Consider the following 26,080-nt stretch of genomic DNA (forward strand, 5'->3'; position numbering starts at 1 on the left):
AGATTGAAGTTCACCTTCACTTCTGAATGCTATAATTTGCCATAAGGGGAAATGCTATAATTTTTTTTTGATGATAGTGGTGAAACTTTCTTTAACCTTTTTTTTTGGTATGTTCTTATTTCATACATTTGTACATGCACAACACCTCAACTGAGTGCTTTTACCATGTCTTTGTGCTAGAAAAGTCGCCATAATTGTTTTTGGAAATTTAAGATAGTATTGGTTATTCAGCCGTTTTTGATTGGTTTTAGCCGAGGATACAAAAGGGGGTAACTGAGGAGACATTTTGATCATTTTATCTTAACCTCGAAGCTGTTCACCTGCAAAGTTATTTGAAAGTTTGAAAAGAAAAGTTTATTTTTTTTGCATTTTTGCAAGTCATAACCAAAAATTTTTAATCAAAAAAAAAAAAACTTTGAAGTTTTCCTAATTGTTTGTAAAACAGCCAGCCAGTTTTCAAGCGTGGTTGTAATTGTTGGTGAAATAATTTTCTTTTGCCTGTTTCCACGATTGTTGGAATAAATTCTTGCCGGAGCAAGGAACTCTAAAAAAACTTGCAATACTGAAACTTAACTGGTGGCCCAGATACATCTTTTTATTGGATTCTTTGGAGTTCCTGTTTTTTTTACTTGGCAGCAGTACCATATATGCTCCATGTCGTTGTTTTCACTTGGATTCCCCCTTATTTCCCTGCCTTGATACACCGATGCCGTCCACAAGCTGTTATGTCTGCCAAACTTCTTCAACAACTTTCAGTGTTTAGTGGTTTCGTAGGCTTTAAAGCGATCGGTAGTTTTTTTGGAAATCTTATAATTATTAATATTTGAGTGCGGGTATACCAAGTGAAGAAAAAAAAACCAAAAATTTAAATATTACGCTATATTGGTAGTTTATCCCGTCAAAATTATTATTAATACCCATATATTTTTTATTGGTTGCATTAGTTTTCTAAAAAAAAAGAAAGAAAAAATGTAAAAAAATCAGAAACATTCGGCATTGAAACGAAAGTGAGTGTTTGTGTGGTTAACCAAATTGAAGGCCAGAGAACAAAATAAGAAAAGTACAGATCAAAGTGAAGATCATTCTCTGTTAAAAGTTCATATGATAAGTGTTTTGTTTGAGAAGAGAGAACAGATCCAACGACTGTTAAATTGGTTAATTTGCGGGAGTTTGCTGTTGTAAATATCAACCAACCCATTCTGGAAGGCCTTTCAACGTGGGAGCTCCGACATATTCAAAGTAAGTTAACTCTCTTTAACTTCCATCAAACCACCATCAACCAACCAATCGATCTATTGTACAGAGAGTAAGTGGGTGAACCGTTATTGCTCTCACGTTCCACAAAATATTTGCATTGATATTTTTAAATTTGCAAATATTTTGCTGATATTATAAAATGATCATAAAACTTTTTAAATGGCTTTAAAATTACTTGTTTTGCAATTAAAATATTTCTAAAGGATACGGATGTTGATGGTTGTTTGAATTTTACTCGCTATGCAAAAAAATGTACAAGTGTTGGATGTGTTAATGTTAAGTATTGGGTTAACAGGCAGCTCGCTGTTGCGAACAATTGGCGCTGTTAACTATGTTGTTGAGAGAACATAGTTTGAAAAGCACTGCTTTAATGTATTCTTTGCTAATGATTTTCTTTCTTATTTTAAATTAATTTTATTTTGTTTTGCTTTCAATAACAAATCCAACATTGTATATTTATTGAAACCCATTTGCTTTACATATGAATTTATTTTTGGGGAATGATCTTCAAATAATTTAACTTGAAATGAAAATATAAAAAAATCTCCGATTGCAATAATTTGTGCTTGTGTTGATGACGGCTGTAAAAGGTCAATGTACTTAACAGCTGTTCACATGAAGGAAACAGAAACACACAAACATATACAGAACTGATTAAAGATTCTTTTTTTTGCAATTTAACATCTAACGTTTAAGCCCGAATTTTGTTTCTGAATTTTGAAATTCTATTTTTTTTTGAAAAATTTAAAAATTTTAACTTATGTTTTTCAATAATATAATTTTATAGAGATACATCTAGTATAATTTTGATACGTAATTATTTAGCTATTTTTAGTTTTTTCTGATTTTTTTGTGGAAATTATTAGTAATTGGTCAAGTATTTGATATCGGTGATAAATATGATAGTTTCAAAAATATTGAATTTTAAAATCTTTATAAATTAGTTATAATGAATTTTATTTTCAATAAATTTTTGGTATTGTTAACCATGTGCTAAACGAATGTTCTATGTTTAATTTGAAACAGGGGTCAGAAAAGTAACATAGGGTAAACAAATATGGGTTTGCCATATGTGTTAAACAATTTATTTTTGTTTTTTGGATTTTCATGGCAAACAGGATGGGAGGGCTAACCATGCATCTACAGCTAAGCATGGCATTATCAAATTATGAAGGAAATAGACTCCTCTTTTCGATATTTTGCTTTGGACTATAGATATCCTTCTTCATATATCTCTTTCCTTCTTGTACTTCTTTCTATCATTTATGCACGCATTATAATTAAATAGACTGGTAGTTGGCATAATTTCTTGATGAACTTAGGCAAGATCCCACCCCAACGACGAGCAATAAGGCTGGTGAACTATGCGTGCCAGGCCATATGATTCATCTGAAAATATCTACAGGAAAATTGTAATCGATTTAACCCATGCATGCTACAGTTATTTTGGCGCCCAACGTGGGGCCCGAGTGATGAGTATATTTTAGATTTTTAGACACAAAACGACTTGATATAGTTTATATCATAGTTTTATCACTCAGGTCCTTTCTTCTTTTAATCCTTTCATTTCCCTTCTTCATTTTTCATACGTCTTGTTAACAAACTTTCTTTGGAATTTATAAATTTGATATGCAGTTGTGCTTAAGTTTATAACCAGAAGTTCTGTTGACTTGTTCTCTTTATATTCTTTGTAGAAGGTTCTTTCTGGTATTAGGTTTGAATGAATGCAGATTTTGGAGGTTGGTCTAATTCTGACTTCAATTCTAAGGCCTTATAAGAAGCTTCTACTTCTATCAATTTTTGCGACTTGGAATTTAAAAACGTTAAAGATTATGTTTTTAACCATCGAAAATGAAAGTCTATAGTCCTTTCTATTTCTATATCTTTCTTGCCTCTTTCTCTTTTCTGCTATTTCCTCAAATTTTGATTATTTATTTTTTTATTCATTGCCCTATGTAATTTCTGATCTCCTGAACAAATTAAACTTGTAAAAAAATAATTATTTTCCTATTTAGTACTTTTCATTTTGCTTAATAATTTAATTATTAAATTTAGGATATTTCTTCATTTGTTACCATTCACTTGTTGTCCTTTTGATTTTGAGATTTTTTGTAATAATGCCTCTTGAAAGGAGTTCTGATGATATGGCTTCTGGTGGTCCAGTCGTAGTGGATAATTGTCTAATATGTAAAATATGCAGTTCTGCGATTCAGAGTCCCTCAGTTTTGTCTGAGACTATATGCAGACATTCGTTTCATAAGATTTGTATTAACAGTTACATAAAAACTCATTCGGATTGCCCGGTTTGTGGGGTTAAAATTATTAAGGATATTAAATCGTCCAATCCTTCAGCTTCTCAGAAATCAACTTCCACAATTACAACAAGATCATCATCTAAAGCCAGGAATTTTGATGCAAGCAGGACAGAAGAAATTCCTCAACAGGATATAGCTTCTACCTCGAATCCTTCAGCGGGAACATCAACCTCTCAGGCAAATTTAAATTTAGATGCCGTCAGAGAAATGGTAGCTTCACTCATGAGTAGTCAACAGGCAACAATAATTGAAAGTATTTCAAGTCAGATTTCTTCTTTAGTAGAAAAAAGTGTTGAAGCGAGTCTGGCTCGTTTAAATATCAACTCTGTCCCTCAAATTTATAATGCTTCCTCTCCTGTGGAGATTAGGAATAATCAAGGCATACAAAATGTTTGTGAGGTTGAACAGAGAACCTTGGAGCAACTTTTGGGATTGCCTTCCAACAATGTTAACAATGTTATCAATGGTGGATTTGGCCAAGCTAATAACGAGGTAAATTTGAATAGGTCTCGTTTAAGCTTTCCTACCTCTAGTCGTGATTTATCCTCAAGACCTGATAAAGTTAGCCAGATTATCACTAACTGGAAAATCAAGTTTAATGGCAGTTCTACTAGTTTACCCGTCGATAACTTTATTTATCGTGTTGAAGCCCTTACAAAGCAGACGCTCAACGGCGATTTTGATATTTTATGTCGTAGTGCCAGTTCGTTGTTTGAAGGAAAGGCAAGTGACTGGTATTGGAGGTTTCATCGCACGGTACCAGTTGTCATTTGGAGAGATCTTTGTAAAGCTTTACGCCAGCAATACCGAGATTCTAGAACAGATATCGACTTTAGAGAATTGATTAGAGATAGAAAGCAAAAGCCAAACGAACCATTTGACACCTTTTATGATTCGGTTATTGATTTAGTCGATAGGTTAGATAAACCGTTAGATGATAAAACCCTGGTAGAAATCTTGCGCCGTAATTTGCAACCAGATATACAGCACGAGATTTTGAATATGTCCATAAATTCTGTTGGTCAGCTTCGGGAAATTTGTCGTAGACGGGAATTTTTCATGCAAGATATCAGTCGAAAACAAGGTTTTGGTGGCAATAGACAAAATAAGTTTGCAAGCAGAGTTACTGAATTAGATTACAATGATGGTACAGATCCAGAGTTGCTGGAATTCGAAGAATTATCTGAAGTTTCATTGGTATGTTGGAACTGTAGAAAATCTGGCCACAGATACCAGGAGTGCTTAGCTGATCGAACAATATTTTGTTATGGTTGTGGTACGCCACAAGTATATAAGCCCAACTGTAGAAAATGCAACGATTCAAAAAACTTGCGTATTCCTGCACTGAAAAGTGCACACAAACCGACAACATGTCAGCAGTCCTCGCAGACGATGTGAAAAATATTCCTTATTCCACTTTTTGTCCAGATACCATTAAAAATCAATCATTTCAGGAAGTGATACACAAAGAACCTTTGAGTGTGTCAAACCAAGACCCAAATCATGTTACAATTTTATCTCGGAGTTCTTCTTCTTCTTCTCAGATAGGTCCTAGACCGATTATTCCTTTTCATGTCAGGTTAAGTAATTATAATAAAATCAGAGAACGTATCTTCAGTGAAGAACCTAAAATTACTCGGTCTAATGCGAGAATGCGAAATTTTTGGAAAAATGTTAAATTATTCAGGAAGAATTTTAATATATCTATATTAGAGCGGCCAGGAGATGTTAGACCATATGCCGAGGTTCGTCTATTAGGCAAGAGTATGATGGGGTTGTTAGATACTGGAGCTTCTGTGACCTGTTTGGGTTCTCAAGCTGCTATCGACTTTCTGTCCTCTCAAACACCATACAAAAAATTAAATACCAAGGTTAATACGGCTGATGGTAAGCCTCAAAACATAGTTGGAGTTTTCACAACCGAAATAGTTTTTAGAGAGAAAAGTCTGCCTATGACGATTTATATTGTTCCTAGCTTATCTCAGAATTTAATATTGGGTATAGATTTTTGGAGGTTATACAATCTTCTTCCATCGTCCTTAATAAATAATGTTTCGCGCCTTGGAATGTCCTTTAACATCGATAATCTCTTAGATCAGAAAAATCTGACATTAGAACAAAAATTTCACCTACAAAGCGTCATAGATATATTTCCATCATTTGCGAAAGAGGGCCTGGGAAAAACCAACCTAATATGCCACACAATAAATACAGGTGACGCAACACCAATCAAACAAAGGCATTTCCCAGTCTCTCCGGCAATTGAGAAATTAATCTATGAAGAGCTTGATAGAATGCAAGCTATGGGGGTTATAGAAGAATCATCCAGTGCGTGGTCTTCTCCCATTGTTCTACATAGGAAACCAGGGAAGAATCGCCTATGCTTAGATAGCAGAAAACTTAATTCCGTAACAGAAGGGGACGCTTATCCGCTTCCTCACATCGAAGGAATTTTGAGCCGTCTGCCTAAGGCAGAGTACATATCGAGCATTGACCTTAAAGACGCTTTTTGGCAGATACCTCTTGATGATTCGTCGAAAGGTAAGACTGCCTTCACGGTTCCTGGGAGACCACTCTACCATTTTAAGGTTATGCCATTCGGCTTATGCAACGCCCCTCAAACGATGTGTAGGTTGATGGATAGAGTAGTACCAGCGTCTCTCAGAACTGAAGTGTTGGTCTACCTGGACGATCTGCTGGTGGTATCTCCTAACTTTGAGAGGCATATCGAAGTGCTCAGGGAATTGGCTAAGTGCCTTCGACAGGCAGGGTTAACGATTAACGTGGGAAAAAGTAAATTTTGTATGAGCGAAGTTCGGTATTTGGGTCATGTAATCGGTAATGGCACCATTCGAACGGATCCTGACAAAATTTCGGCTATCATGGAATTTCCTAAGCCCAGATCTGTCAAACAGGTGCGTCGATTTCTGGGAATGTCAGGTTGGTACCGAAAGTTCATTAGGAACTATGCTGCGATTTCGAGTCCCTTAACCGACTTGTTAAAAACTAATAGAAGGTTTATTTGGACCAATGAAGCCCAGTTATCCTTTGAAAAATTAAAGTCCATTCTTTGCACAGCCCCTGTTTTGCACAGTCCTGACTTCTCACAGCCGTTCTTCATACACTGTGATGCAAGCAAAACAGGAATAGGAGGAGTTTTGGTGCAAAAGAATGCGGAGGGTGATGAGTTTCCAATCGCATTTATGTCGAAGAAACTAAACCAAGCCCAACGCAACTATAGTGTCACCGAACAAGAGTGCTTGGCAGCAATGCTATGCATTAAAAAATTTAGGGCTTATGTCGAGGGACATGAGTTTACGGTGATAACAGACCACGCTTCTCTTAAATGGCTCATGTCCCAAACCGACTTAAGTTCACGGCTGGCAAGGTGGGCTTTAAAACTTCAGGGATACAGGTTCAAAATAGAGCATAGAAAGGGGTCTCAAAACATAGTTCCTGATGCGCTCTCGCGTACCAACACTGATGATTTGTCGGGGATCTGCTGTTTATCTGGCATTGACAATGAACGTGGAGTATTCGTGGATTTAGCGTCCAGTCATTTTTCTTCGGACGAATACAAGGATCTTTTGAAGAAGGTTGAGAGAGATTTAGATTCGACTCCAGATTTAAAGATTCTAGATGGTTATCTCTATAGAAGAACAGAGCATTCTGTAGGAGAACAGGTTACTGACGATATGTCATGGAAGTTATGGATCCCTAAAGCAATGGTACCGGAACTTCTTCAAAAACATCACGATGATCCATTGTCTTCTCACAGTGGTATTAACAAAACATTAGAACGACTTCGTAGATATTATTACTGGCCAAATCTAGTTTGCGATGTTAAAAATTACATTAACTCGTGTGAAGTATGTAAAAGTACCAAACATCCAAACGTTATCATGAGACCACCTATTGGCGATACAGGTATAACACAGAGATTTTTCCAGCGTCTGTATGTGGACTTTATTGGACCCTACCCGAGGTCCAGGTCAGGAAATATAGGGATTTTTATAGTTTTAGATCATTTTTCTAAATTTTCATTTCTCCGACCAGTAAAAAAATTCACGGCTGATGTTGTAATCAAATACATGGAAGAAGAGTTATTCCACATTTTCGGGGTACCAGAATGTGTCATCTCAGATAATGGGACACAATTTAAAGCAAAAAAGTTTAACGATCTCTTGAATTCCTACAAAATTAGACATATTTATACTGCAGTGCACTCGCCACAGGCGAATGCATCTGAAAGAGTTAACAGATCGGTCATTTCAGCAATCAAGGCTTATGTAAAACCAGACCAAAAAGATTGGGACGAAAAGCTAAGTCACATAGCTTGCGCTTTACGTTCAACTGTCCATAGTGCAATAGGAACTTCTCCTTACTTTATGGCGTTTGGCCAACATATGGTCACAAACGGTTCCACTTACCAAATATTGAGGAACTTGAACCTTTTAGAAGATAGATCAATCAATTTCAATAGATCAGACACATTCGACATCGTTAGGTCAAAAGCGGTAAGGGTAATGCAAAAACAACAACAACGTAATGAAAAACATTATAATCTAAGATCACGACAAGTCTCCTATGAGGTTGGCCAAGAGATATATAGGCGAAACTTCAGTCAAAGTAATTTTGAGAAAGGGTATAATGCGAAACTAGCGCCAACATTTATTAAAAGCAGAGTTCGTCGGAAGTTTGGTAATAGCTATTATGAACTGGAGGACCTTCAAGGTAAATTACTTGGTACATATCATGCGAAAGATTTGAGACAGTAGTGAAAATCTACATGCGGGATCATCCTTGTTGTCCATTTTAATCCCACAAGTCTGATTTTAGCGGGGGGTATTTGTAGTGGCGCATATAGATTTTCAGTTGAAAAATATTAATGTTTTCTTTGGCACCCTCACAACTAGGGATTGGACAGCTCTGGTGAAGCATTGCAGTGTAACGCAATGTTAATTAACATTTAGTTACATATCACTACACATAATTACTAGATCGTACTTTTCGATCCACATGATCGCCTCTTCAACCGTTTGATCTCGTTGTTGTGAGATTCTAGTCTATAGTTTTTTTTTGTTTTGTTTGTTTGCTTTGTTACGTTTCTATTGGTTCATTACATTGATGTAATGCCATTTTTCCCTTAATGCATTCCATTAAATCTATAATGCTGTTCGCGATCGCATGTTGATCTTACTTAGCTGAACCGACTTCGAGATGTGTTATAGCTCAGTGGAAGAGCTTCTGCCTATGGACCGGGAGAACCAGGTTCAAATCCCAGCCCCGACATTATTATTATTTTTTTTTTGTCTTTTTAATTTTTTTTATTTTCTAAATGGTAATTAAATTCATTTTGAAACATAAAATTTAATTTCAACAAATTATAGCAGATTGAAGTTCACCTTCACTTCTGAATGCTATAATTTGCCATAAGGGGAAATGCTATAATTTTTTTTTGATGATAGTGGTGAAACTTTCTTTAACCTTTTTTTTTGGTATGTTCTTATTTCATACATTTGTACATGCACAACACCTCAACTGAGTGCTTTTACCATGTCTTTGTGCTAGAAAAGTCGCCATAATTGTTTTTGGAAATTTAAGATAGTATTGGTTATTCAGCCGTTTTTGATTGGTTTTAGCCGAGGATACAAAAGGGGGTAACTGAGGAGACATTTTGATCATTTTATCTTAACCTCGAAGCTGTTCACCTGCAAAGTTATTTGAAAGTTTGAAAAGAAAAGTTTATTTTTTTTGCATTTTTGCAAGTCATAACCAAAAATTTTTAATCAAAAAAAAAAAAACTTTGAAGTTTTCCTAATTGTTTGTAAAACAGCCAGCCAGTTTTCAAGCGTGGTTGTAATTGTTGGTGAAATAATTTTCTTTTGCCTGTTTCCACGATTGTTGGAATAAATTCTTGCCGGAGCAAGGAACTCTAAAAAAACTTGCAATACTGAAACTTAACTGGTGGCCCAGATACATCTTTTTATTGGATTCTTTGGAGTTCCTGTTTTTTTTACTTGGCAGCAGTACCATATATGCTCCATGTCGTTGTTTTCACTTGGATTCCCCCTTATTTCCCTGCCTTGATACACCGATGCCGTCCACAAGCTGTTATGTCTGCCAAACTTCTTCAACAACTTTCAGTGTTTAGTGGTTTCGTAGGCTTTAAAGCGATCGGTAGTTTTTTTGGAAATCTTATAATTATTAATATTTGAGTGCGGGTATACCAAGTGAAGAAAAAAAAACCAAAAATTTAAATATTACGCTATATTGGTAGTTTATCCCGTCAAAATTATTATTAATACCCATATATTTTTTATTGGTTGCATTAGTTTTCTAAAAAAAAAGAAAGAAAAAATGTAAAAAAATCAGAAACATTCGGCATTGAAACGAAAGTGAGTGTTTGTGTGGTTAACCAAATTGAAGGCCAGAGAACAAAATAAGAAAAGTACAGATCAAAGTGAAGATCATTCTCTGTTAAAAGTTCATATGATAAGTGTTTTGTTTGAGAAGAGAGAACAGATCCAACGACTGTTAAATTGGTTAATTTGCGGGAGTTTGCTGTTGTAAATATCAACCAACCCATTCTGGAAGGCCTTTCAACGTGGGAGCTCCGACATATTCAAAGTAAGTTAACTCTCTTTAACTTCCATCAAACCACCATCAACCAACCAATCGATCTATTGTACAGAGAGTAAGTGGGTGAACCGTTATTGCTCTCACGTTCCACAAAATATTTGCATTGATATTTTTAAATTTGCAAATATTTTGCTGATATTATAAAATGATCATAAAACTTTTTAAATGGCTTTAAAATTACTTGTTTTGCAATTAAAATATTTCTAAAGGATACGGATGTTGATGGTTGTTTGAATTTTACTCGCTATGCAAAAAAATGTACAAGTGTTGGATGTGTTAATGTTAAGTATTGGGTTAACAGGCAGCTCGCTGTTGCGAACAATTGGCGCTGTTAACTATGTTGTTGAGAGAACATAGTTTGAAAAGCACTGCTTTAATGTATTCTTTGCTAATGATTTTCTTTCTTATTTTAAATTAATTTTATTTTGTTTTGCTTTCAATAACAAATCCAACATTGTATATTTATTGAAACCCATTTGCTTTACATATGAATTTATTTTTGGGGAATGATCTTCAAATAATTTAACTTGAAATGAAAATATAAAAAAATCTCCGATTGCAATAATTTGTGCTTGTGTTGATGACGGCTGTAAAAGGTCAATGTACTTAACAGCTGTTCACATGAAGGAAACAGAAACACACAAACATATACAGAACTGATTAAAGATTCTTTTTTTTGCAATTTAACATCTAACGTTTAAGCCCGAATTTTGTTTCTGAATTTTGAAATTCTATTTTTTTTTGAAAAATTTAAAAATTTTAACTTATGTTTTTCAATAATATAATTTTATAGAGATACATCTAGTATAATTTTGATACGTAATTATTTAGCTATTTTTAGTTTTTTCTGATTTTTTTGTGGAAATTATTAGTAATTGGTCAAGTATTTGATATCGGTGATAAATATGATAGTTTCAAAAATATTGAATTTTAAAATCTTTATAAATTAGTTATAATGAATTTTATTTTCAATAAATTTTTGGTATTGTTAACCATGTGCTAAACGAATGTTCTATGTTTAATTTGAAACAGGGGTCAGAAAAGTAACATAGGGTAAACAAATATGGGTTTGCCATATGTGTTAAACAATTTATTTTTGTTTTTTGGATTTTCATGGCAAACAGGATGGGAGGGCTAACCATGCATCTACAGCTAAGCATGGCATTATCAAATTATGAAGGAAATAGACTCCTCTTTTCGATATTTTGCTTTGGACTATAGATATCCTTCTTCATATATCTCTTTCCTTCTTGTACTTCTTTCTATCATTTATGCACGCATTATAATTAAATAGACTGGTAGTTGGCATAATTTCTTGATGAACTTAGGCAAGATCCCACCCCAACGACGAGCAATAAGGCTGGTGAACTATGCGTGCCAGGCCATATGATTCATCTGAAAATATCTACAGGAAAATTGTAATCGATTTAACCCATGCATGCTACACTTTTGATGATCTGCATAGAATCACTTTCTGAGTTGATTTATGCATGTCAGTCCGTCAGTCCGTCCGTCCGTTCGTCCTCCTGTCCATGTATTCTTGTGAACAAAATGCAGGTCGCATTTATTATCCGATTGAGATGAAACTTTGCAAACAACATTTGTTTGACCCAAGGACGAACCCTATTGAAATTGGAGATAATCGGTAAAAATTTAGATATAGCTCCCATATATATCTTCGTCCGATTTGCCTTTTATTGTGCACCAAACGTATAATATCAGCCCGAATAGTATGAAATTTTGCACATACAACCAAATTAGGCCTGAAAATAAGTATGCCAAATTTGATCAAATCGGTTCAGATATAGCTATCGCCCCCATATATATTGTTCATCCGATTTGTTATTATCGTGAGCCGCAGCCGTAATATGCACTCTGTAACAACAATATTTGGGGAAATATTTCAAATACGGCTCAGAAATACCTTTGCTAAATTTTATCGAGATCGGTTCAGATTTGGATATAGTTCCCATATATAACTTCGTCTAGAAGGTAGTATGTCAAATTTGGTGAAGATCGGTTCAGATATAGCTATAGCTCCCATATATATTGTTCATCCGATTTGTTGTATTTGTTACCTACAGTCGTAATATGCACTCCGTAACAACGATATTCAGGGAAATATATCAAATACAGCTCAAAAATATCTTTGCCAAATTTTTTCGAGATCGGTTCAGACTTGGATATACTTCCCATATATATCTTTATCTGATTTCAAATTAATTTTGCACCAAATGGGCAATACAAGTCCGAATTTAAAAGATACAAATGCTTTGGCATATTTAGTCCTTTGAATTTTGAATTATAATTATAATCATAGCGTGTATGATTGAATTCTCCCATAAAAACTTTCAATTATTAAGTGGAGCTCAACTAGATTAGCAAAGTGGTGTAGGGTATCATAAAATCGGCCCCGCCCGACTTTAGGACTTTATTTACTGGTTTCGTCTACATATTTGTCTATCTTCCCTGCCAGAGTCACATGTGAGGCTCCTTTATGTTTTCACTTCAATGGCTCTCAATTCATTTGTGTCAAACACAAATGGAATTCAATTGAAATTATAATCTTGTTTGGCTTCAAAAAAAAAAAAAAGAAAAAATCCTTGTAACACAAAACCCACATTAGCAGAAGACTTTCAGGATATTTCCTGAAAGAAATCTCAAAGTAAAGAATTAATAAATTTCGTTGATGATGGCCGAACATGAAATACACACATCAACAACATGTGTGTAAGTGTATGTGCAAAGGACTGTTGGCCAGAAACTTGAATATCTTCATCAACACTCACAATGGCATTGGAACACAAACACGCACGCACACAAGCTTACAACAGCTCCATTTCTAACATTCTTCAAAACAAATGTTAAGTTAAGAAAATTGAACCCGAATCCTTTGAATGTTACCACTTGAAACATTTCCCAACCAACCACCTCAGAACATGATACTTGTGTGTGTGTGAGTGCGGGGGTGGGGGGTTCTTTGGAATGTTAGCCGGTCTTGGTCGGTTGGATAGTCACAGTTAATCCTTTACAACAACTTTGCTTTTACATGCCAAGAAACTCATTTAAGCTTTTCAACACAATGATGGCCGTAATGACAATGGGTTTAGAAATGGCAAAAACAACAACGACAACAGCAACTGCAACCATAGCAGGGTATTGACAGGCATAACGACGAATCGTTATCAGTAACAACAGCAAAAACAACAACAACAACATTAGCAATCCCAATCACTGGATAAATGATACTGACAATAAGTATCTGTAGCAGGCAACTATTGTTAAGAATAGTCGCAAGGATAAGGGGAGAGCTAGATGGAGAGAAAGAGAGAGAGAAGAGGGTGGAGATATATATGGTGATGGGAATCCTTCAAAGTGCCATTAACATATGTTTAGGCTTCACCAGCAAAACATTCATTCACACACATTCACATGCATGCATACACTTTTATGTTTTATTTTCTCCCCTTTTTGGTGGCATGATTCCCTGAAAAGAACCCCTTTTCGTCTCAAACACACAAACAGTCCCCTTTCGTCACATAATATGTGTGCATGTCCGTATAAATTAAACTTTGTCCTTCTAACTTTGATCGATTCCACCAGACATTGCGAACAACTTATGTCAGCCGAACATTGATATGTTTACTTTGGTGTAGGACTATCGTTTATCAAGTCATGAAGTGGTTGTAGTTAATGGAGTGGTGGGAGGAAACGTATAAGTAACAGGGATAAAGTGTAAATCCATGATATATGGTGCGTGAGTTTGTTTTATCCTCTCAACTCGTAACTAGTTGCAATAATTAATTTAAATCGAAGAATTTTTAAGCCATGCCGATTTCATTCAAAATTTTTAGTGGTAGGAAAACTTTCCACAAATGTTGGGTTTGCTTTACTTAGCCCCGATATAATATCAACTGATTCAGATTGGGTTTGTGTCCATTTTCTATATATATTATAAGCTTAAAAACGGTAAGTTCGACCGGGCCGAACTTTGAATACCCTCCACCATTTGGAAGGAATTTGGAAATTATCAAAAAAAAATAGAATCCGTTAAAAATTCTGTTAATATCTTAAAAATACCGAATATAGGGTGTTACCGTTATTTCGGGGTCTATACCTGCAGAGGTAATTTGTTGTCACAGGCTGTAGTGGCTATTAGGAACTTAAATACGAAATAAGAAACAATTTCAGTGCATAATGTATCTATAATCATAAAAATACCGAACATTGGGAGGTACCGATATTTAGGGCCTATACGAAGACCTGGACCGGAAAATAATGTCGGCAAGATCAGAAAAATACAGAAAACAGAGAGATACTTATTTATGGGGCGATACAGAGACCTGGACCTGCATAGACAATTTTCTGTCACAGGCTGAAGCATCCATTACGAACTTCAAAAACGACATCTCAAATAATTTCGGTAAGTATTGTACCTAAAACCGTAAAAATACGAAATATAGGGAGGTACTGACAAATGGGGCCTATACGAAGACCTGGACCTACAAAGACAATTTTCTGTCACAGACTGTAGTTCCCATTACGAACTCTAAATACGTAATTTGAAACTACTCCGGTGAATAATGACACTAAAAATCATTAAAATACCGAATATAGGGAGGTATCGTTATATGGACGCTATACGAAGTCGTGGATCCGCATATCAATTCAATTTTCAATTTTCGGTCACAGACTGAAGTACCCATTAGGAACTTCAAATACGAAATTTGAAACGATTCCGGTGAATTATGACGCTAAAATCATCAAAATACCGAATATAGTGAGGTCCTGTTCTATGGGGGCTATGCGGAGACCTGGACCTGCACAGACAATTTGCTGTCGTAAACTGAAGTACCCATTACAAACTGCAAATGCAAAATTTGAAACAAAATTTGAAACAAAGTGGATAGAGGGACGTATCGGTGTATGGAGACTAAACGGAGAATAGGATCTGCATAGAGAATGTTTTGTAATGTACTATAGTACCTATTAGGAACTTTAAATACGAATTTTAAAATAATTCCGGTGAATAATGTCACCGGAATCAGCAAAATACCGAATATAGGAAGGAACCGTTATATGGGGGCTATACGAAGACTTAGTTAGACCTGCATAGACAATTTTCTGTCACAGATTGTAGAACCTATTACATACTGAAAATACGAAATTGAGAACAATTCAAAATACCGATTATAGGGAGGTACCGTTATAAGGGTGTACAAAGTGGTGGATCCCTAAGTCAATTTTCGATTACAGAATGAAGTACACATTACGAACTTTAAATACGAAATTTGAAACAATTTTGGCGAAAAAATGTTGCTAAAATCATCAAAATACCGAATAAAGGGAGGCACAACTATATGGGGGCTTTATCTAAACATGGACCTATATAGCTCATTTTTAAAAGGAAAAGTTCCGCTGACCAAGCACTAAATAAAATTGTCTCAACTTCCTTTATTTCGTTTTGGAGCTAGTGTACAGGGTGAGATAAAAAACTGCAACAAAGTCAAACGCCATAATTTATAAATTTTTTTATACCCTCCACCATTCTATGGAGGGTATATTAACTTGGTCATTCCGTTTGTAACTCCTCGAAATATTCATAATAGATCGGCGTCGTTTTAAATTTCCTACTGAAAAATAACAATGGGTACTACAGCCTATGGCGAAATTTTTGGTTAAGATCTTCGTATAGCCCCCATATAACGGTAGCTACCGATAGTCAGTATTTTGATGATTTCAGCAAAATTATTCACCGGAATCGTTTCAAATTTCGTAATGAAAGATCTTAACGGGTACTATAACTTATGGGAAAAAATCCGTATTTAGGTCCACATCTTCACATAGCCTCCATATGGCGGTACCTCCCGATACTCCGTATATTCATGATTTTTTGCGACATATTTTCATGATTTTTGTACTTGAAGTTCGTAACGGGCATTACAGCCTATGACAAAAATGTCGTATTCACGTCCACGTCTTCGTATAGCCCTCATATAACGGCTTTCACTTAAGTGATAGTTTTCGGAATTTTTTGGAAATTTTTCAATTTCCTTCGAAATGGTGGAGCGTATTCAAAGTTCGGCCAAGCCGAACGTAGCTGCTTTTTTACTTGTGTTTTTTTTTCAATTTTATTTAATGAAAACAAAAAATGTCGGAAATGTCATCAACCTTTAAAAAAAGTTTAGATTTGTTCGAATTGATCACCTTTGGCACGAATTATGTCCTTCAAACGGCCAATGAAACCGTCACACGCTGCCCGAATGTCGCTGTGCCAACCTTGCTTTCTAAAAACTCCATACACAATAGTCAAACGGATTGGTATCCGGAGATTTTGATGGCCATTGTGGGCTGGAAATGAAGCGACGAACCTCATTTTCTAACCATTCTTGGGTAGTGCGTGCTGAATGCGATGGTGCTGAGTCTTGTTGGAATGTCCGAGGTCTGCGGCCAAAATGTTTGCGTGCACAAGGCTTTAATACATCCTCCAGAATATTTTCGCGATAATCTTCGGCATTTATTCTGATGTCACGGTCGATTAATACGAGCGGAAAGCGACCATCGGCTGTTATGGCCGGCGCTTGAGTTCTGGTGTCCAACCGAAGGTGCACATTTTCAGGTGACCTCTTTGGCAAATAAACACGATCATCTTGTTTACAAACTGCTGCACAACGAATGTTTTGTCATCGGAGAAAACCAAATTCCGCAGTTCACCACTTTTTGCCAAGCGAAGCAACTCTTTAGCTCTTTTGAGCCTATCTTCTTTCTGTTGCGGTGTAAGTTCTTGCACTTTTTAAAATTTCAATGGCTTTACCCCGAGCTCATTTTTCAGTATTTGCCGAATGGAATATTGCGATATGCTCAGCGCACGTGTCATTTATCGGCATTTATCGGTTCTTTACTTTTCGAACAGCTGATATTGCTGTTTTCTTTCGTCCACTTCCACGGTAATGAGCGATGGTATGAGACACAGAGGTTTATTCACATTTAAATTGGGGTGCTCTAGCTATAGCCACTTGTGGTTTTCAAGCCAAATCTAAAAAAATCGCACTATCACACTTAAATTGCATCACGAATATTTTCTTTTCTGGAAAATTCTCACTAAAATTCTTTTGTACGCTTGTAAACAATATAATGAGCTGTAACTGGAATAATTTTTACAGCTATCGGACGAGTGGCTTAGAAATGACAGCAGCCTGAAGTTGGTTGCAGTTTTTTTCATCTCACCCTGTATGTCTTGATTTAATAGTTGTGTAAGAAAGCGACATTCGAAATTTGAATATTTGATTACTTTAAGAATAATAAAGAATATGAGATTTTTTTTTTCAAATTGAATTTTCTATTTGTTTAATTTATTGAGAAGCTAAAATATTACATCATTATTCATCCAAAACTAAATACATATCGAATTTCAAAGTTTTATATAAAAAGAGTAAGACCTCAATGTTAGCTTATACACACAGCCAATAGCCTTTAAAAATCTCTCGTTTCTCTATATCGTTCCTCTATATCTGTGCGGGTCAGCAGAATATCCCATCCCATTCCACACTCTATGCATAAGTAATTAATTCCATCGATACGAATAATTAGTTCATATTTAGTAGCAAACATATCAGAAAACTTTTAGGTCATTTGTAATTCAAATTTGGAAAATTCGTTGAACCCTTTTGCAATGTAGCGGCAGACGAGGCCATTTCTGTCAACCCTTATCTTTTGAAGTTCACAGCCATTAATATTAACTATTAGCAAGTATTCTATTGACCACACACAGAACACGTCCATTCATCAAAGAAATTTCGGGGGAAATTGAATAGCTCAATTTTCAAAAGAAAAACTATTTCCCCACATTTTGGTGGCACAAGCATTTTTCATAGAAGTCTTTTCAATTTCTTCGCTTTTGGGTTTAAAGAAATTCAGTTTTCCAAGGAATAGCCAGAAATGTTCTCGGAGGTTTTCGACGATAGTTTTCACACAAAAGACAGAGGGTTAATTAAATGTAAAAATATGCCAAACCATAATGAAAATTTGACAAGTCTTTGATATGTAAACAATACTGGGGTAAAAAGGGACTTTAGCCATTGTTTTTTCTTGTCAAATTGGAAATTTTATGGAAATTGGTTTGAGTTTTGTAGATTATCGCACTAAGTTGGTGCATGTATTATTAATATAATTTAGTTTTAGTTCGAAGAGAGGTAATATCTTTCCACATCTTCTTCTTAAGATTCCGATGTTCGGGTTGGGTACAAAAAATGTTATCCAGCTTCATACAGGGTGAGATGAATAAACTGCAACCAAATTCAGACTGCTGTCATTTCTAAGCCCCTCATCCGACAGCTGTTAAAATTATTCCAGTGACAGTTCATAATATTGTTTACAAGCGTACAAAAGCATTTTGGTGAGAATTTTCCAGAAAAAAAGTTATTCGTGACGGAATTCAAGCGTGATAGTGTGATTTCTTTATATTTGGCTGGAAAACCAGAAATGGCTATCGTTAGAGCACTCAAGTATTTAAATGTAAATAAATCTTTTTTGTCTCGTACCATCGCTCGTTACCGTGATACTGGTGGCGTAGCCCGACGTCAAGGAAGTGGACTGAAGAAAACAGCAACATCAGTAGAAATGTTTCGAAAAGTAAAGAAGAAGCGACTTGACTTGGCTCGTGAGCTGAACATATCGCAACATTCCATTTTGCTAATATTGAAAAATGAGCTGGGGGATAAAGCCATTGACATTCCAAAAAGTGCAAGAACTAACACCGCAACAGAAAGAAAATAGACTCAAAAGAGCTAAAGAGTTGCTGCGCTTTTCCAAAAGTGGAAAATTGCCAAATTTGATTTTCTCCGATAAGAAAACATTCGTTGTCCTGCAGTTTGTGAACAAACAAAATGATCGTGTTTACTTACCAAAGAGGTTAGCTGAAAATGTTCACATTCGGTTGGCCACCAGAACTCAAGCGCCGGCCATGGTGATGGTGTGGGCCGCCAAAACAACCGATGGTCGTTTTCCGCTCGTATTTATCGAACGTGTCATCAGAATTAATGCCGAATATTATCGCGAAAATATTCTGGAGGGTGTATTGAAGCCTTGGGCACGCAAACATTTTAGCCGCATAACTTGGACATTCCAAAAGGACTCAGCACGCGCCACCCAAGAACGGTTACAAAATGAAGTTCCTCGCTTCATTTCCAGCGCAAAATGGCCACCAAAACCTCCGGATACCAATCCGTTGGACTATTGTGTCTGGAGTATTTTGGAAAGCAAGGTTGGCACTAAAAAATACCAATGAGTCGTACCCCTCAAGCAAGCGCTTCGCCGGGAATGGGCCAAAATACCGCAGAGCAACATCCGGACAGCGTGTGACGGTTTCATTGGCCTTTTGAAGGCCATAACTCGTGCCAAAGATGACCAATTCGAACAAATCTAAACTTATTCTAAAATGTCATGCTATTTCCGACATTTTTGCTTTCATTCAATAAAATTAAAAAAAATAAAAATTATGGCAATTGACTTTGTTGCAGTTTTTTTATCTCACCCTATAGGTAATATCTCTCCACATCTTCTTCTGGAGATTCCGGTGTTAGTGTTAGGTACAAAAAATTTTATCCGGCTTTATATATTGGGCTTTAGTTGTGCATATTTTGAAAAGTATTTGAAAACTGAGAAAACCATACACACTTAACTATTAAAAATTCGTTTTATTATTTTTATTGGCATCATTTAAAAGTGGTTTTGGAAATAGGATGAGACAAAAACCCCAACTTCGCCATATATAAACTCTCACTGCTTCGGAGATATGACCATTTACAGGAGAATGTTTAAACTTTCTCAGGCGAACTTCCGTTATTCCATTGTTTCGCCCATCCTTCCTTCCGCCACGTAAAATGACATTAAAAACTTTTCCTTCGAACAGCAAACGCAACGAAGAACCAAATACAAAAGTCATATGCCATACTCATCTGGTTGTCGTGGTGTAGATGTGTTTGTGTGTATGTGTGTGTGTGTGTGTGTGCGTGTCACTGTATAACTTCCACAAATGCCACAAAGTAAGTTTGATGTTGTTGCAAAAGTTTCATTGCACTTTTTGCACAGAGATTTGAACGTCAGTGTCAAGAACGCCCGCCAGCAGGCAGTCATCCAAACAGCCAGCAATCAATTTATAAATGTCACTCAAAATGTGGGTTGTCTGTCCGACTGTCGTCCATACGTAAAAGTAATTAATCGATTTTACTTTGTCGATACGAACAACAACAGCAACTACCATCGATAGATTTTTGGCCGAGGATATTATCAATGAAAAGAAAGCCTGGAATCCTTTGTGTAATTGTCTGTCAGAAGAAAAGGCTGTGCAGGAGAGTGCATGTGTGTGTGCGAGCGCGTTCATGTGTCACAATATCGACGAGAGAAAATACTGATGGTATTTTTCATCAAAGAGACTTATTGACTTATCCTGCTGGAGAGCGTCCTACGGCATATGACACAAGGCTATTGCACTGAGAGAAATGTAGGGGAATTTCGAATGAATAAAATGTCAATAAATAACGAAATTAATAAATAATTAATAAAAATATTTATATATTTTAATATTTATATTTTTAAAGGAAACCAGTAAAGAAAGTCTTAAAGTCGGGCGGGTCCGACTTTATGATACCCTACAACACTTTGCTAATTTAGTAGATCTCCGCATACCAATTAAACCGCATACCAAGCTGAATCCAAATCGGAACCGATCCCGATAAAATTTGTCAAAGATATTTCTGCGCTTTCCGTGAATATCGTTGTTACGGAGTGCATATTACGGCTGTGGGTAACATATATAACGAAACGGATGAACAGTGTATACGGGAGCTATAGCTATATCTGAACCGATTTTCACCAAATTTGACATATTAGCTTCTTGACTCAATTCGGCCGTATGTGCCAAATTTCATTTCCCATTTGGACAAAAATTAGACGTTTGGTGCACAATAAAATGTAAATCCGACGAAGTTATTTATGGGAGCTATATCCAAATCTGAACCGATTTCGATAAAATTTAGCAAAGGTATTTCTGAGATGCATTTGATATATTTCCCAAGATATTGTTGTTAAAGGGTGCATAATACGGCTGCGGAGGACAAAAATAACAAATCGGATGAACAATATATATGGGAGCTATAGCTATATCTAAACCGATTTCGATCACATTTGGCATACTTATTTTCAGGCCTAATTTGGTTGTTTGTGCAAAATTCCATACTATTCGGGCTGAGAAAAAGCAAATTGAACGAAGTTATATAGGGAGCTATATCTAAATTTTTACCTATTATCTCCAATTTCAATAGGGTTCGTCCCTGGGTCAAACAAATGCTTTGTGCAAAAATATCATCTAGATCCGGCAATAAATGCGAACCATTCATTGTTTACAAAAATACATGGACAGACGGACGAATGGACATGTATAAATCTACTCAGAATGTGATTATATGCAAATCATCAAAAGGAACTATGGGTCTATCTCGTTTCCTTTTGCCTGTTACAAATAAATGCACAAAGACGTAATACCCTGACACACTGTGGTGTAGAGTATAAAAATAAGTAAATAAATATTTATATATTTTAATATTTATAATTTTAAAGTTAAAAAGTAGCCAAGTTCGACCGCACCAAACTTTCCATACCCTCCACCGTTTGAAAGAAATTTGCGAAAAATGATTTTTTGTTTCTTGAAAAATGCCTCTAAAATTTAAAAAATTCCGAATATTCTGGTTTTATAGTTATGTAGGTCTACAAAATTAAAAAAAAAACAAGTTGTAGATAAATCTTTAAAAAATTTAGCTTAAATCGCCAAAATACCAAATATTGGGGTGTATTGTTATATGGGGGCTAAACAAAGAAGTGGATGTGCAATTTTCTATTTAAAGAAGAAGTGCCTATTGTGAACACCAAATTCCGGATTTGAATTAATTTTGGCAACAAGTGTGGCTAAAATCATCCTAATCTCAAGGATGTGCCGTTGTATGTTGTCCATACGAATGCGTGGATCTGTACAGGAAATTTTCAGTCATAGGAGGTAATACCCATTATGAACTCCAAATACCAATTTTGAAAAAATTCCGGTAAAAAGAGTGACGCAAATCATTAAAATATCGAATATCTGGAGTTACAGTTATATGGGGACAATACCAAAACTTGTTCTTGCTTGGGCAGTTCTATGTAGAGATGTTTTCTTCGTCCTGGAAACACAATTTACAGTGAATTCGGGCTAAAATTGAAGACATAAATCTGGCCAATTTCAATACCAAAAATACTGCCGACCTATAACATACCTGAATTAAATTTCGCAAACCACTTTATTTCGTTCGGAAGCTATAGTGATTTCCACAGATGGATAGACGGATGTCCGCATCTCTAAAACGAAATAGAATTTTATGCTGATCAAGAATGTATGTTCTTTGTGAGGTCTAAAATGTATGTTTCGAGGTGTTACGAATGAAAGACAAACCATGGCGAAGGATATTCAAAAAATATAGGGAGATTTTTAAGAGCTTTATAGGCATGCGCATAGCATAGGCTCACGAAAAATCTAAAGGCATTCAATCGAAAGATCTAGGCGGCCAATTGACCGGTCCCGACCGTAAATAAAATGTTCAACGAACTTGCATCTAAATAAGTCCATTTTTATGTGTGCTGTGTGACACGTGGCATCGTCTTGTGGAAACCACATGTCATACAAGTAAGGCTCCTTTAGGCCAATAAATGTTGGATATCATATCACGGCAGAACTCACCATTCACAGTTATGTTACAATAACCAGTATTTTTGAAGAAGTACCTACAATGATGCCACGTGCACATAAATCGCATCAATTTGTGACTATTTCTGGATGCAAGTGAAGCTTTTACAATGATTTCAAATCGGCTATTCTGCTCATATACATTACGCAATTTATCCCATATCGTATTTCACGAAAAATATTTTTCTCAGTGTATTAAATACTTTCACAGCAATACTCATGTGCAAATCATTATATCCATAGTATCCCAGCAGGATTAAATGTATAAAAAGGAAAAAAATAGCTTTAAAGGTCAGATCTAGGTTCTTAATGAACGGTATCCTGCAATATTCTTAGTATCAAATGATACGAATTGGTGGAATTCATTATGTCTTATTTTATCAATACAAAACCGCATGAAAATTGAGTTGCAGCTTCAATGAAGTATTAAATCGGAAAATTCATATGATTTTTTCCCGTTTTTATACCCTACACCACATAGCGGTAAGGGTATTATGTCTTTGTGCATTTGTTTGTAACAGGCAAAAGGAAGCGAGATAGACCCATAGTTACTTTTGAGGATCTCTATAGAATCATTTTCTGAGTTGATTTATGCATGTCAGGCCGTCTGTCCGTCCGTCCGTCTGTCCATGTATCTTTGTGAACAAAATGCAGGTCGCATTTATTATCCGATTGAGATGAAATTTTGCACAAATCATTTGTTTGGCCCAAGGACGAACCCTATTGAAATTGGAGATAATCGATAAAAATTTAGATATAGCTCCCATATATATCTTCGTCCGATTTGCTTTTTATTGTGCACCAAACGTGTAATATCAGCCCGAATAGTATGGATTTTTGCACATACAACCAAATTAGGCATGAAAATAAATATGCTAAATTTGATCGAAATCGGTTCAGATATAGCTATAGCTCCCATAGATATTGTTCATCCGATTTGTTATTTTTGTCCTCCGCAGCCGTAATATGCAATCTGTAATAACAATATTTGGGGAAATATATCAAATGCAGCTCAGAAATACATTTGCTAAATTTTATCGAGATCAGTTCAGATTTGGATATAGCTCCCATATATAACTTCGTCCGATTTACCTTTGATTGTGCACCAAACGTCTAATATATTCTCAAATGGGATGGAATTTGGCACATACGACCGAATTAAGTCCAGAAGCTAGTATGTCAAATTTGGTGAAGATCGGTTTAGATATAGCTATAGCTCCCATATATATTGTTCATTCGATCTGTTGTATTTGTTACCCACAGCCGTAATATGCACTCCGTAACAACGATATTCAGGGAAATATATCAAACACAGCTCAGAAATACCTTTGCTAAATTTTATCGAGATCAGTTCAGATTTGGATATAGCTCCCATATATATCTTTATCTGATATCAAATTAATTGTGCACCAAATGGGCAATACAAGTCCGAATTTAAAAGATACAAATGCTTCGGCATATTCAGTCCTTAGAACTTTAAATTATAATTATAATCATAGCATGTATGATTGAATTCTCCCATAAAATCTTTTAATTGTTACTTGGAGCTCTACTAAATTAGCAAAGTGGTGTAGGGTATCAAAATGTCGGCCCGCCCGACTTTAGGACTTCATTTACTGGTTTTAGATTTGCTAAGTGGGCCTGCGATCGATTTACAAAATATGCCGATAATATTTTCAAATGATTTTAACGAGAGTGTAAACAAGCAAAATTTCGCATTTGGGACACGAAAGCCTCTCATGCATTTGCTTGCACGTGAAGCATCCGAAACGATTCACTGTTTAGTGCGGATTTTTAATACAGAGACATAATTGGGCCATTTTTCTTCGGAAATTAACAAAAAGTGGCCGTTACGTTATCAGGCCAAGTTGAACGAATTTTTATTCGCAAAAATTGGAGAGAAGGATGTTGACTACATTTCATAAGGACGGCACTACGTGCCATACATCCGAAGCTACGCATGATTTTCAAAAAAGAAGAGAGAGATTTCTTTTCTTGGGTGACTTACTGTGAAATTTGATGGAGAATATTTTCCTCTTTCACGTCATCCTTTAAATATGATGTTTTACAGGGGAATTTAAATCATATGAAGTACGGTGTTAATACTCCAATTAGTTTTCAATATTTAAAATTTTCTAGTTTTAAGTTAAGATTTTAAGTTTTGATTTCTTCTATGATCTAAAGTAGAGTTCTATGACAAATAATTTTGTAGAATAATTTGATTCGTTAGGAATATTTCCTCCTATGACGCAACCTATCCAAAATGAAGTCTTATGTTACTTAAAAAAATAGGAAATATTTTCGTGAGTTTTTGGGAAAATGGGAAAACCTTTTTCTTTATATACAATAGAAATTGGCATTTCTTTTCTATTTTTGTGTTCGAAGCCATCCTTCCTTTTTTAACACTTTCTGTATAAAACGATACTTTACAATATTTTCATGTATGAACCAGAAAAAATATTTTCGGATTTTTTGTATATTTTATAATGAAAATTGCTTTACGATGCTTTCACAGGGATTTTTTTTTTTTTTTGAAAATTCGAAAAAAAACTATTTTTTGGATATAGATTTTCTTTGGTGACTCATAGTAAAATTGTTACAATTCCGTTTAATGAGAATATTTACCCATTTTTTTAAGGAAGAAAAATACCCCTTTATTGTCTCGCAACAGATTCCAAAAAATCCGAAAAGTATATAAAATGTAGAAGAAGATTAAACTTGCCCCTCTTTTTAGGTTACTTTGAGAAGTAACCTACTAGGATTTTTCTATAAAAAATTTGTTTGCATGTTATAGAGCCACGTTTCTTTTCTTTTTTATATTAATTTTCAAGTAGTCTAGTTGTATATTATTTTTATTTGTACGGATTTTTACAAGCAATAATACCAAAGACACTATGTACCTAAAATGCATGGATTCCAAAATTTGCGTAACTACTCCGTCCTATATTGGTAACTTCCCAGTATAAACTTCTAAACGCCGATATATATATGTATCATTTTAAGCCATCTCCTTTATATATTGATTTTAAATAAATCCACAAAATATATCAAGAATAAAAATATTTTAGAAAAAATCTCTAATAAACTAACATTC

General features: G+C 35.3%; 1 protein-coding gene across 1 annotated transcript in view; it reads left to right on the forward strand.

Annotated features, from left to right (window-relative positions):
- Positions 1 to 26,080, forward strand: part of LOC101898198 (matrix metalloproteinase-2) — a 527,659-nt gene that overhangs the window by 309,495 nt on the left and 192,084 nt on the right. The gene's annotated exons all lie outside the window — the stretch shown is intronic.

Source organism: Musca domestica, unplaced genomic scaffold (genome assembly GCF_030504385.1).
Source record: "Musca domestica strain aabys unplaced genomic scaffold, Musca_domestica.polishedcontigs.V.1.1 50, whole genome shotgun sequence".
NCBI classification, from domain to species: domain Eukaryota; kingdom Metazoa; phylum Arthropoda; class Insecta; order Diptera; family Muscidae; genus Musca; species Musca domestica.